Source organism: Ylistrum balloti, unplaced genomic scaffold, assembly GCF_031769215.1.
Source record: "Ylistrum balloti isolate Yb309-2 unplaced genomic scaffold, AGI_CSIRO_Ybal_v1 Utg369802, whole genome shotgun sequence".
Taxonomy (NCBI): Eukaryota; Metazoa; Mollusca; class Bivalvia; order Pectinida; family Pectinidae; genus Ylistrum; species Ylistrum balloti.
The window spans coordinates 392,240-403,126 of NW_026781979.1; the positions used below are offsets into that span (position 1 = coordinate 392,240).

The window sequence follows — 10,887 nt, forward strand, 5'->3', positions numbered from 1 at the left end:
GAAGGACTCCATGTATGTGTAGGGTCGTTTCCTTCGCATGACCACAGTGTGTCACAACGAGTTTGTCGTACAAACATAAGTTACAACGACAACGTGTTTATTCAACACCACCGTGTGGATCATCATTTAGAGCCTGGAAAACAAACAAACACATAGGAACACCCATGGGAGGGAGAATTTCGTGACAGAGCTGTTTGGAATGATGTGTTCTGGATGTCCTACAGATAAGCGCATGCTATATATTAATTATCTGCACAAAGACCGCACCGCTTCGCATGGCATGACGACGCCCTGAATAGGAACACATAGGAAAAACCTTCATGTGATGAGAGCAGTGTCTGGACTGTTAACAGTATACGCTGTAATTGATAGTTACCTATTCAGGCGATGATAAAGATATTCTAGTAATTGATATATGCATTGCAATGCTATTGCTTTATTAGAGTTTTGAATTATTCTGAATTTCACCTTTACATGTATCCTATTTTTTGGGATCATAGCAATTGCTAATAAGTGGAATACGTCATTACAATACCTTAAATTACTAGTGACAATACCCGAGGAAGTTCAAACATAACGAGTATAGGCAAAGTGGATATAGGCAAGCAGACACAACTACTACAGACAAGCCTTGGAACTCGACGCATAGAATCATAGTACGCGCAGACAAACCCTGATACACAAATACAGGTAAACTCTGAAACGGTATCCAAGGTTATTCTTTATATATTTACACAGTCGTGAACTTTCGAAATATAACAGAAATACCATCATATCAACAAAATCTTAATTCAACTTCGATGAAACTAGGACAAAATATGGACAAAAGAAAGACTTACGAGGAGACTCCTGAAAATATACTAGGATACAGATGTTCCGTAAGAGTAAGCGTCTTTTGCTTCATTAACGTCACCTGCCATGCAAATCTTGGTCAGTCATCCACAGTAGTCTACACTGCAGGTGACTATTGTTAATATCGTCTTTCTTCTTCATGCAGTTATCTTCCACAATACTTACCTTATTGAGCGTTCGTCCTTTGGCCGAGATATACCGTAGTCTATAAAACAAGGCAGTGACCACTCCCTGCTTAACTTTCCAAAAACAAACGGACTCAAAGCAAGCACTCATCTCGCATACATGGGGAGACTTAGCTTTAGGATGGACGTTAAATATAGAAGCAAACTATTCAAATTTGCAAAATATCGAAGTTGTTAACCAAGAGGCCTATATAAAAGTGTTTCTCCCCTTTTTTTGACATATATCGACTAATTCTGATTTTTATTACATTCTTAGCATTGAAATATAGGAATATCTCAAACTGATAAAAGTGATATTTTTTGATAGTGAAAAATATCACTTTTTTGATATTTTTCACTAGTGAAAAATATCGCTTTGAGGATTGACCAATCAGAGAGCCCAATACAAATCTACTTGGATGGCGCCATACTTTTTCATGTTCGAAAAATTAATCAAACATTGTTTTTATTTTTCAGTTAACGTTTAAACATTTTATTGTGTATAAGTGACATCAATAAATTACAAAATCCATGTCCAAACACAAATAAACATTCATTATGATTTATTTATGAGTCTATAGTTTTACTGATTTTTCATAAAATAGACTATTTTTTGCGGCACACAACATTGTTGTATAATGATTGAGCAGTGTCTGGAAAAAACATGGTCAACTTACCCATTTTATAGTTATCGTAAGTTTGCCATTGTTTTGGTTTATTTTTGCGATGAAAATGTAATAAACAGAATATTTAATAGTGTCTTCAGTAATAACAAATATATTTCACTCGTGTGGCTAATATTTTTGGAAAGATACCAAAATATTAGCCACACAAGTGAAATATATTTGTTATTACTGAAGACTATTAAATACCCTGTATCTCTCACTCGCCTCATATTTTTTTTCATAGCTTTAAGCATCTTGTCTCACTGTCGCATGCAAGGACAACAGTTGCATGAATGTCTTTAATTCATTATTTTGCAATACTGTTTCTTATTTAATGTTTGTATAAAGAGGTGCTTTTTTGCTTGAGTAAACCTCCCACATTAACTTTGGTAAGCAGGAATAGTAGGCTTCCTTGACCACATGTAAATTCCACACATCAAAGAAAACAATACACTACTTTAAAAATTCAATATATTTGTACCTTTGTCAGCAAAAAGTTTATCTTTTCTATGCATATTGGTTGAGAATGTGATTCGTCCCTTATTATCTAAGATCCGATGATATTCCATTTTTCCACCAATTGGCAAAGAATGTTTGCTCGATATCTTACTACACTGTACTCAAATTGAACATTATTATGTAGATATAAATGACCGTATGATATACTGACATTAGACGTATACGGTGTGTTATCGAAGGATGCCATTCCCCTGCCTGTCTTTGAGTAAAAAAGTAAGTATTATGATGTGAGGTAGACCTTTTTACTTGTGTTGTTACAATTATCAAATTTCTCTGCTGTTCATTTGCTGGTAATGACGACATTTTGTGTTGAATTTATCGTAAGACAATTTTGCAGCACCTTGTAGGTTTTAACGAGCAATGGCAGTTTCCGTTGCCACAGTGAATTTAATCTATGATAATAATTGGTTTGCCTCGTCTGCTGGAAAACACAGTATATCATTTGCCTTTCTTTTGCCTAATCATTTTCACAACCTTATTTCAACATCCAGTAAGCAGTCTGTCTGTCTGTCTGTCTGTCAGACTTTATGTATTGTTTTTTGTGCAATTAAGAAGCAATGAATCAATTAGTTTTTGAAATTGGTTTTTATCTGCATCAAAATTGTTTTCCTACACGCCAGTTGTTTTCCTTCACGCCATCAGCTGTTTTCCTACTCTCCAGTTATTTTCCTAGTTTCCAGTTGTTTTTCAATTCGCCAGCTGTTTTCCTACTCGCCAGCTGTTTTCCTACTTTCCAGTTGTTTTCCTACTCCTACTCGCCAGCTGTTTTCGTACTCTCTAGTTATTTTCCTACTCGCCAGGCGTTTTCTTACTCGCCAGCCTTTTCCCTACTCTCCAGGTGTTTTCCTACTCCTACTATCCAGTTGTTTTCCTACACGCCAGTTGTTTTCCTAGTTTCCAGTTGTTTTTCAATTCGCCAGCTGTTTTCCTACTCGCCAGCTGTTTTCCTACTTTCCAGTTGTTTTCCTACTCCTACTCGCCAGTTGTTTTCGTACTCTCTAGTTATTTTCCTACTTGCCAGGCGTTTTCTTACTCGCCAGCCTTTTCCCTACTCTCCAGGTGTTTTCCTACTCCTACTATCCAGTTGTTTTCCTACTCGCCAGCCTTTTTCCTACTCTCAATCCAGTTGTTTTCCTACTCGCCAGCCTTTTTCCTACACTCCATCCAGTTGTTTTCCTACTCCTACTCGCCAGCCTTTTACCTACTCTCCATCCAGCTGTTTTCCTACTCGCCAGCTGTTTTCCTGCTCTCCAGTTGTTTTCCTACTCCTACTCGCCAGCTGTTTTCCTACTCTCCAGTTGTTTTCCTACTCCTTCTCGCCAGCTGTTTTCCTACTCGCCAGCCTTTTTCCTACTCTCTAGTTGATTTCCTATTCGCCAGCTGTTTTCCTTCTCGCCAGCTGTTTTCCTACTCCTTCTCGCCAGCTGTTTTCCTACTCGCCAGCTGTTTTCCTACTCGCCAGTTGTTTTCCTACTTGCCAGCCTTTTTCCTACTCGCCAGCTGTTTTCCTACTCTCCAGCTGTTTTACTACTCGCCAGCCTTTTTCCTACTCGCCAACTGGTTTCCTGCTCCTACTCGCCAGCTGTTTTCCTACACTTTCTTTCTAGTTGTTTTCCTATTCGCCAGCTGTTTTCCTACTCTCCAGTTGTTTTACTACTCGCCAGCCTTTTTCCTGCTTGCCAGCTGGTTTCCTGCTCCTACTCGCCAGCTGTTTTCCTACACTTTCTTTCCAGTTGTTTTCCTATTCGCCAGCTGTTTTCCTACTCTCCAGATGTTTTACTACTCGCCAGCCTTTTTCCTACTTTCCAGTTGGTTTCCTACTCTCCAGCTGTTTTCCTACTCTCCAGTTGTTTTACTACTCGCCAGCCTTTTTACTACTTGCCAGCTGTTTTCCTGCTCCTACTCGCCAGCTGTTTTCCTACACTTTCTTTCCAATTGTTTTCCTATTCGCCAGCTGTTTTCCTACTCTCCAGCTGTTTTCCTACTCTCCAGCTATTTTCCTATTCTTCAGCTGTTTTCTTACTCTCCAGCTGTTTTCCTACTCTCCAGTTGTTTTCCTACTCTCCAGCTATTTTCCTATTCTTCAGCTGTTTTCTTACTCTCCAGCTGTTTTCCTACTCTCCAGTTGTTTTCCTACTCTCCAGCTATTTTCCTATTCTTCAGTTGTTTTCCTACTCTCCAGCTGTTTTCCTACTCTCCACTTGTTTTCCTACTCTCCAGTTGTTTTCCTACTCTCCAGCTATTTTCCTGCTCTCCAGTTGTTTTCCTACTCTCCAGTTGTTTTCCTACTCTACAGCTGTTTTCCTACTCTCCAGTTGTTTTCCTACTCTCCAGCTGTTTTCCTGCTCTCCAGTTGTTTTCCTACTCTCCAGCTATTTTCCTACTCCTACTCTCCAGCTGTTTTCCTACTCTCCAGCTGTTTTCCTGCTCTCCAGTTGTTTTCCTACTCCTACTCTCCAGCTGTTTTCCTACTCTCCAGCTGTGTTCCTACTCTCCAGCTATTTTCCTACTCCTACTCTCCAGCTGTTTTCCTATTCGCCAGTTGTTTTTCTACTCTTCAGTTGTTTACCCACACACCATTGTTTCCGAGTATATTGCTTCTGACTACAACAACGATACTTAATATTTCCGTCATGTACCACAAAACGACAAATTTCAAAAATATTTTTTATGCATCTTTATTTACTTTTTAATTTTTTTCAAAATATGACATTCAATGTAACACAGGTAAATTACATAATGTTGTTGTCTTAATTCAATTATTGAAGATGTGTTGTTTTTGGAAGCGATATCACTAATTGCAGTAACGTTTGAAGGCAAATGACTTATAGTGGCATTCATTGGTTTATTAATGTCTATATCCTACTTGTATGTTCGAGCTATTCTCATCATGGTTTCTTTATTTGTCTGAAAGACTCCTTACAGCCACAATTGTGGTCTCTTTATGAGATATATGTATCGTTAATACTTGTTTATTGTGCTGGACACATGTCTGCTGTTCTCGACTTCCTGAATTATACATCTTTACGAAATGGTTTCTTTCGTACATTGGTATTTAAACTGCCTCAGAGCGATGTCAACATCAACCTTGTCGGAATAAACAGAACAGACAGTTCAATGGAAAATCGATGGACAGATATGTGTCCATAATGAACTCAATCATCTCCTGTTGAAGTGTGGGGTGTCGCGTCATTTACCCAGAAATACCGTATGACCTTCACTAGTCACCAAACCTGGCACTTAACTCAAAATAAATGTATTTCCCCGTGAATACATTTGCTGCCAATCAAACTAATAGTATTATCACCAGTGTAGGCTCTCACATCACGATAACATAATAATGCAGTGTAAACATAAGAACGAAAAGGAATGTCCCATGTTTCATAGACAGCGGAGATGATTTGCTTGCTACCTCTTAGATTTCTATGTTTGATATATATAGAAGAGGTTTAAATCACTACTGTTACGCTGCCTTGTCTCGTGACGCCTTTAACTTTCCTTCATATCATGTTAATTGTTATTTGTAATATTGATACAAATAGCACTTATTTGCGTTATTTCATGATTTTGAATCTATTGTAGCTAGAGTCGATACTCGAAGGACGCCCTACGAAAAAATATTACATATTACTGGTACATATTCGAAAAGCTGTATCACTGTCGAACAGAACGTGATGGTCTATAGATTGATGCCTTATCATATGCGCTTTACACAAATTTAGCAATACATCAAATGTACAACATAATCACATTTCCGAACGTTTCATACAATTTCTATTAACGTTTTACACATATTCACAGTCACAAAGGTCACTCGTCTGACCACAGTGATGGACAACCTCCATGAAACACAAAATTAGCCTCCTGCATATTTCATGAGTTTGTGGTAGCCGATGTTTGAACTTTGACGATCCTCACAGCAGCCGGTACCGCCCTGTGTTAATGTAATATACTGGTGTAGATGATGACTCACATAATTAGCAAGATATCATGTATGATTGATGACCGATACAATCGGGCAAACGTTTAATCATACAACCAAACTGAAGTGATGTATGCTGAAACAACACAATAATTTACTTCAATATGGAATTGTGTTTAGTGCTTCAAAAAGAAAAGGAAAAATAAACTCACAGAATATTTACAAAGAAAATATGAAAGTTATCATCAATATATAATTATCATTCAAGAAATACACACAAGCGGCTAATTAACTGATATATATATATATATATATATATATATATATATATATATAGAGAGAGAGAGAGAGAGAGAGAGAGAGAGAGAGAGAGAGAGAGAGAGAATTTCATGCTTCCTCGTGGAATATCAATACTTTTTACAAATGAGAAACACTAATGAAAACATGTATCTCCGTTACACAAGTTATATATATAACAGAAAGTAGCAGTACAATTAATAGAATTATCAGGAATGAACACAATAATTTTTACGTCTTTTAGAAATGACGTTATGCTTGACCACAACACATCGCCACTTTCAATTGGTAGCTACATAGATAAATCACCAGTGTAACACCATCCATAGCGATAAATAAAATATTACTGCAGTAATGATAGAAGCTTAATTCAATTGGTATCTGGTGTTTTTATATTACACAAGCAACAATGTAGTGAATTGTTTTTTTTCCCTTTGCAATATATCAAACCTATCATAAACAGCAAAGCAACTCATTTAAAGGGATATATTTATTATTAAAATGTGGTCAGTCCCGTTGACCATCCTCACACAGTTTTTTATAAGATGTCGATTATGCTGTCATTGTCTATAATGTTGAATGTTTACATCAGGAATTTTGGACAACAGTAGGATCTGCGTGCAACATGGAATATTTACACAGGAAACTGCTTTTTTCAACACGAAATATCTACATAGAACCTGTGTTAAAAGAATATTTATATACGTTACTGTGTACAATACTGCTAGCTGTGTGAGATGTTGTTTCATTATTCGACTTATGTATCTGATTTTATCAAAAGATGCTATTAACTTGTGTCTTCTTTCACAATTTTCAAGAAGTAATTTCAAACATAACATGAAAATGTTGAGCATTCACTCCTGACTTGCGAAACCATATGTCACAGTTAACATTCGCACATTAGAACAGTGTACAACATAGTTAATCTCAAACAAAGTGCACGATCAGGACCACTCTCGAAGCACTTTGTACGAGCTGGAAGTATTCGCTAAACCCATTATAAGTCTATATATGGCCTAGAAGAAGGTTTGTGAGTCTGTCAGACGTTTTACAGCATTTAATCATCTTGACAACCAATTGCGCATTGTCTGGTAATGATTTACTTAGTACATATTACCCATGACCTTATAAAATCTGAATTATCGGAAACGCCTTTTCTTCAAACGTCGGATGCACTTAGAATGTGTTTTGTCTGTCGAGTTTGTAATGAAAGTCAGATGTCAACAGCCATCTAGGTTCAAAGGTTATCACAATTCAAAATTGTTGGTTTCGCATGAATAGGCCAGGTATATCTATAACATAAATAAACACATAAATTTTGTTTTGTTTTGTTTGAAATATCAAAATTCACAGTATATGGTCAAAGTGAATTGTCCAAATTCATTATTAAAACAACCTTAATAAAAACTAAAAAAATCAATGCGTCAAATAAACGCCTCGAATCACAAAACTGCTAATGGAAAACACGTCAAGTTCCTCATGCGAATGATTTTGTAATCAACACCAAAGAACAGATGTTATTCGCATTAATTGATGTTTTTATTGTTGTCATGTGTTGACGGATAATGTTTTGGGTTCGCTGCTGGAAAAATGCCAAGATCAGCGTAACAAGTACACAGTTATGTGTTTATGCAATAGACATGGACGTCTTGAATCTGTGTGATATAGATGGAATATTCCATCGGGGTTTGCAAAGGTTAAAAGTCAATTGCAACGGTAACTGTAAATATTATTTTATGACAGTAATAGGTGCACCATAATGCCATACTTCAGACGTATTAATTTTCATCTTAAAACACAATGACAGAGCACTACATCCCTTACTCCATTATGTCCTATCTTGTTTATGATGTAGTATGGACGGCCTTGTAACAAGTGGAGTCCGATGATGAAGAACATACGAAATGAATATGTAATCATATTTGAAAAAAACAAAATGTACTTTCTTCAGTGGCAAAAGAAAACACCCGATCGGCCAGATTATTCTGGCAACCGGTCAACCAATCTCATTAACTCATTAAAACCCTTTAAAGAATATGAGATTTTGTATAGAAAAAAAATCTTTTCATTCACTGCTGTTATGTGTCATATTTTTGTGCAACACTGCCAATCACCCAACATCCATAATGGAAATGTTCATTATAAAAACATTCTTATTGAAACACTGCAAACCATGATTTATATGTCTTGTTTATTTAGGATATCGTGTCTTCGGTTATATAGATTAATGTAATATCTATCATTCCTTCCTCGCCTCCAATATTATCAAATATTATCATATATATCGGCATACCTTACCTCAGTATGATAACACTGTATTAAGCCATCAGCGGAGTGTCGTCTACATAGACCTTCTTTTATCGGGCTCTCTTATTTTTTATCAAATGAAGTGGTGCAATAAGATGTAAAAAGACGGCTGTGTTCCTGCTTAAAACGACCCCATGTTGTTTCTCTGAAGTATAATCCAACAGGCTCTTGTGACGCTTTGACAGTCAGCCTGTATTACGTTTACACTTCTCGCAGAGACAATCATCACGTCTTGACATATATAGCTGAGTACTTTAGGAGTTCCACTGGTATTCACAACGGCATTGCAGATAATTTTACACTCGATAAGAGTCTGTTAACGTAGAAAAACTCTGATATCACGAATGACTCGGAGCGATTTCATTTGACAGTCATTCCCATCTTACAAACCTGATATGAATATACGTTTCTTTCTCATTATATATTGTGACAGAATTACAGACCTTCTAGTACTTTCCTTTGGCACAAATCGACTCTCTAAAACGCTTGAGGGACCCTTTAAATTTGATTGTTTCTTATAAATATCAACGATGAGTAATCGTGAGCGCTGTCTGGTATCAGATTATAGCACCAATTAGCAGGGAAACAGTCGTAGGTGGATGAGATTAAGATTTTAGATACTACAGCCATATACTATTTCAATAGTTAATTTTTGGTATTAAACCCACTCTGTATATGTGAAAATTTACAGAACAAATTTTTAATAAAGAGCGGCTAGATGGTATACCCACACAATAGACTTAAATAATCTCCTCATCTATTAAATATGTGTTTCCTCGATACAAACAAGTAAAATTAGTTTCTGCACTGGATTTCAACATCATGCACGTGCTTTTACATAACCCCGTGTTTACAGATATACCATATAACAGTATTTATTACAAGATAGAAATATACACAAAGCAAGGTTGGTTGTGAAATGAACAAATAACCACTGAGTAACGTTTTGATAGTAGTCATAGTATTTTCAATCAACTTTGCAAAATCTTACAACTGGAGATTTAATTTAGTATATATTATTTCATAACAGGTCATATCGACAGAAAAAAACAGAAAAGAAACGAAACATTACAGACAATGTAAATATTTTCTGGTAACAATATTTCATTATCATTTTTATATTAAACACCTTACTTATTAGCTGTGATATTGACAAGAAATTAACACACTGACTGTCTCGTTTTTGAAATAACGACAAAACTGACGTCAACAACGCAGATGGCTTGTAAATTGCTTCCAGTTAATATAATTGTTCATGAATTATAGCAAATTGGATACTTTTGCTTAGCTTCGTGAAAAAGTACTGATTTTAATTTCAATCTTTCGGATTTGTAGATGGTAACGTCTCTGTCATCTCACTGTCTAGGGTTTATCTGTCGTAGTTGTTCTACGGCTTATTCAAAAGATGTCGATATCCTACTAAAAAAAATGCAATACGGATTGTTGAATATTTTGATGATGGCTCTAGGGAAATTTAATGTTTCCTTCTACGATATGAGATTTAGTGGCCATATATATCATGGTAGTTCGTTATCACCATCCTTGTTCTGTATTCGATTATGTCATAATGCTTAGGTCTGTAGAGCGTGTACAGGAAGCAGAAAACATGCATACCTCCAAGCTACAACTTTTTTGTTTTCAAGGATCTTCCGGCAAGTATTTTTGGTTTATAGTTTGTTAGTTATCTATCATGAGTTACAATTCCACTGTGTACACGACAGTGTGATCATTTAAATTTGGACTTAATCTCTAACACAGTGCAGCTTCTGATATGTGGTAATATAATTCCTTAAGCAGAATAACAAAAATCACAATGTTTGCCTACTGTCAAATTAATCCATTAAAGTATATCTGAAATGTACATGTTATTCCTTGTATTTCGCAGTCAAAATATGAGAAGGCAAAACGTGAGTCGCTTTAGATGAAATATCATATAACATATATCACATGTGAAATACGACCTGACGGAAATCTGATTGACAGAAGATTTCCATTGTTCCATTGTGACTCCATATCGGCATGTGCCTTGTGATGGAATAAGTTTTAATGTATATCAGTCCAATCACATGTTATGAATGGAAACTCATGTAAACTCCTTTTAAAATAGCAAATAACATAACAAACACATGTTTGCTACTCACCGAAAACGTATATAAATTCT

At 36.1% G+C, this 10,887-nt stretch overlaps 1 long non-coding RNA gene across 1 annotated transcript; it reads right to left on the minus strand.

The window, feature by feature from the left end:
- Positions 1 to 4,862: 4,862 nt before the first annotated feature.
- Positions 4,863 to 9,046, minus strand: LOC132544619 (uncharacterized). The gene is made up of 2 exons (XR_009554005.1): positions 8,718 to 9,046; positions 4,863 to 6,134 (listed from the first exon to the last, which is right to left on the minus strand). It is a non-coding gene; the product is annotated as an uncharacterized LOC132544619 (long non-coding RNA).
- Between the last annotated feature and the right edge of the window lie 1,841 nt (positions 9,047 to 10,887).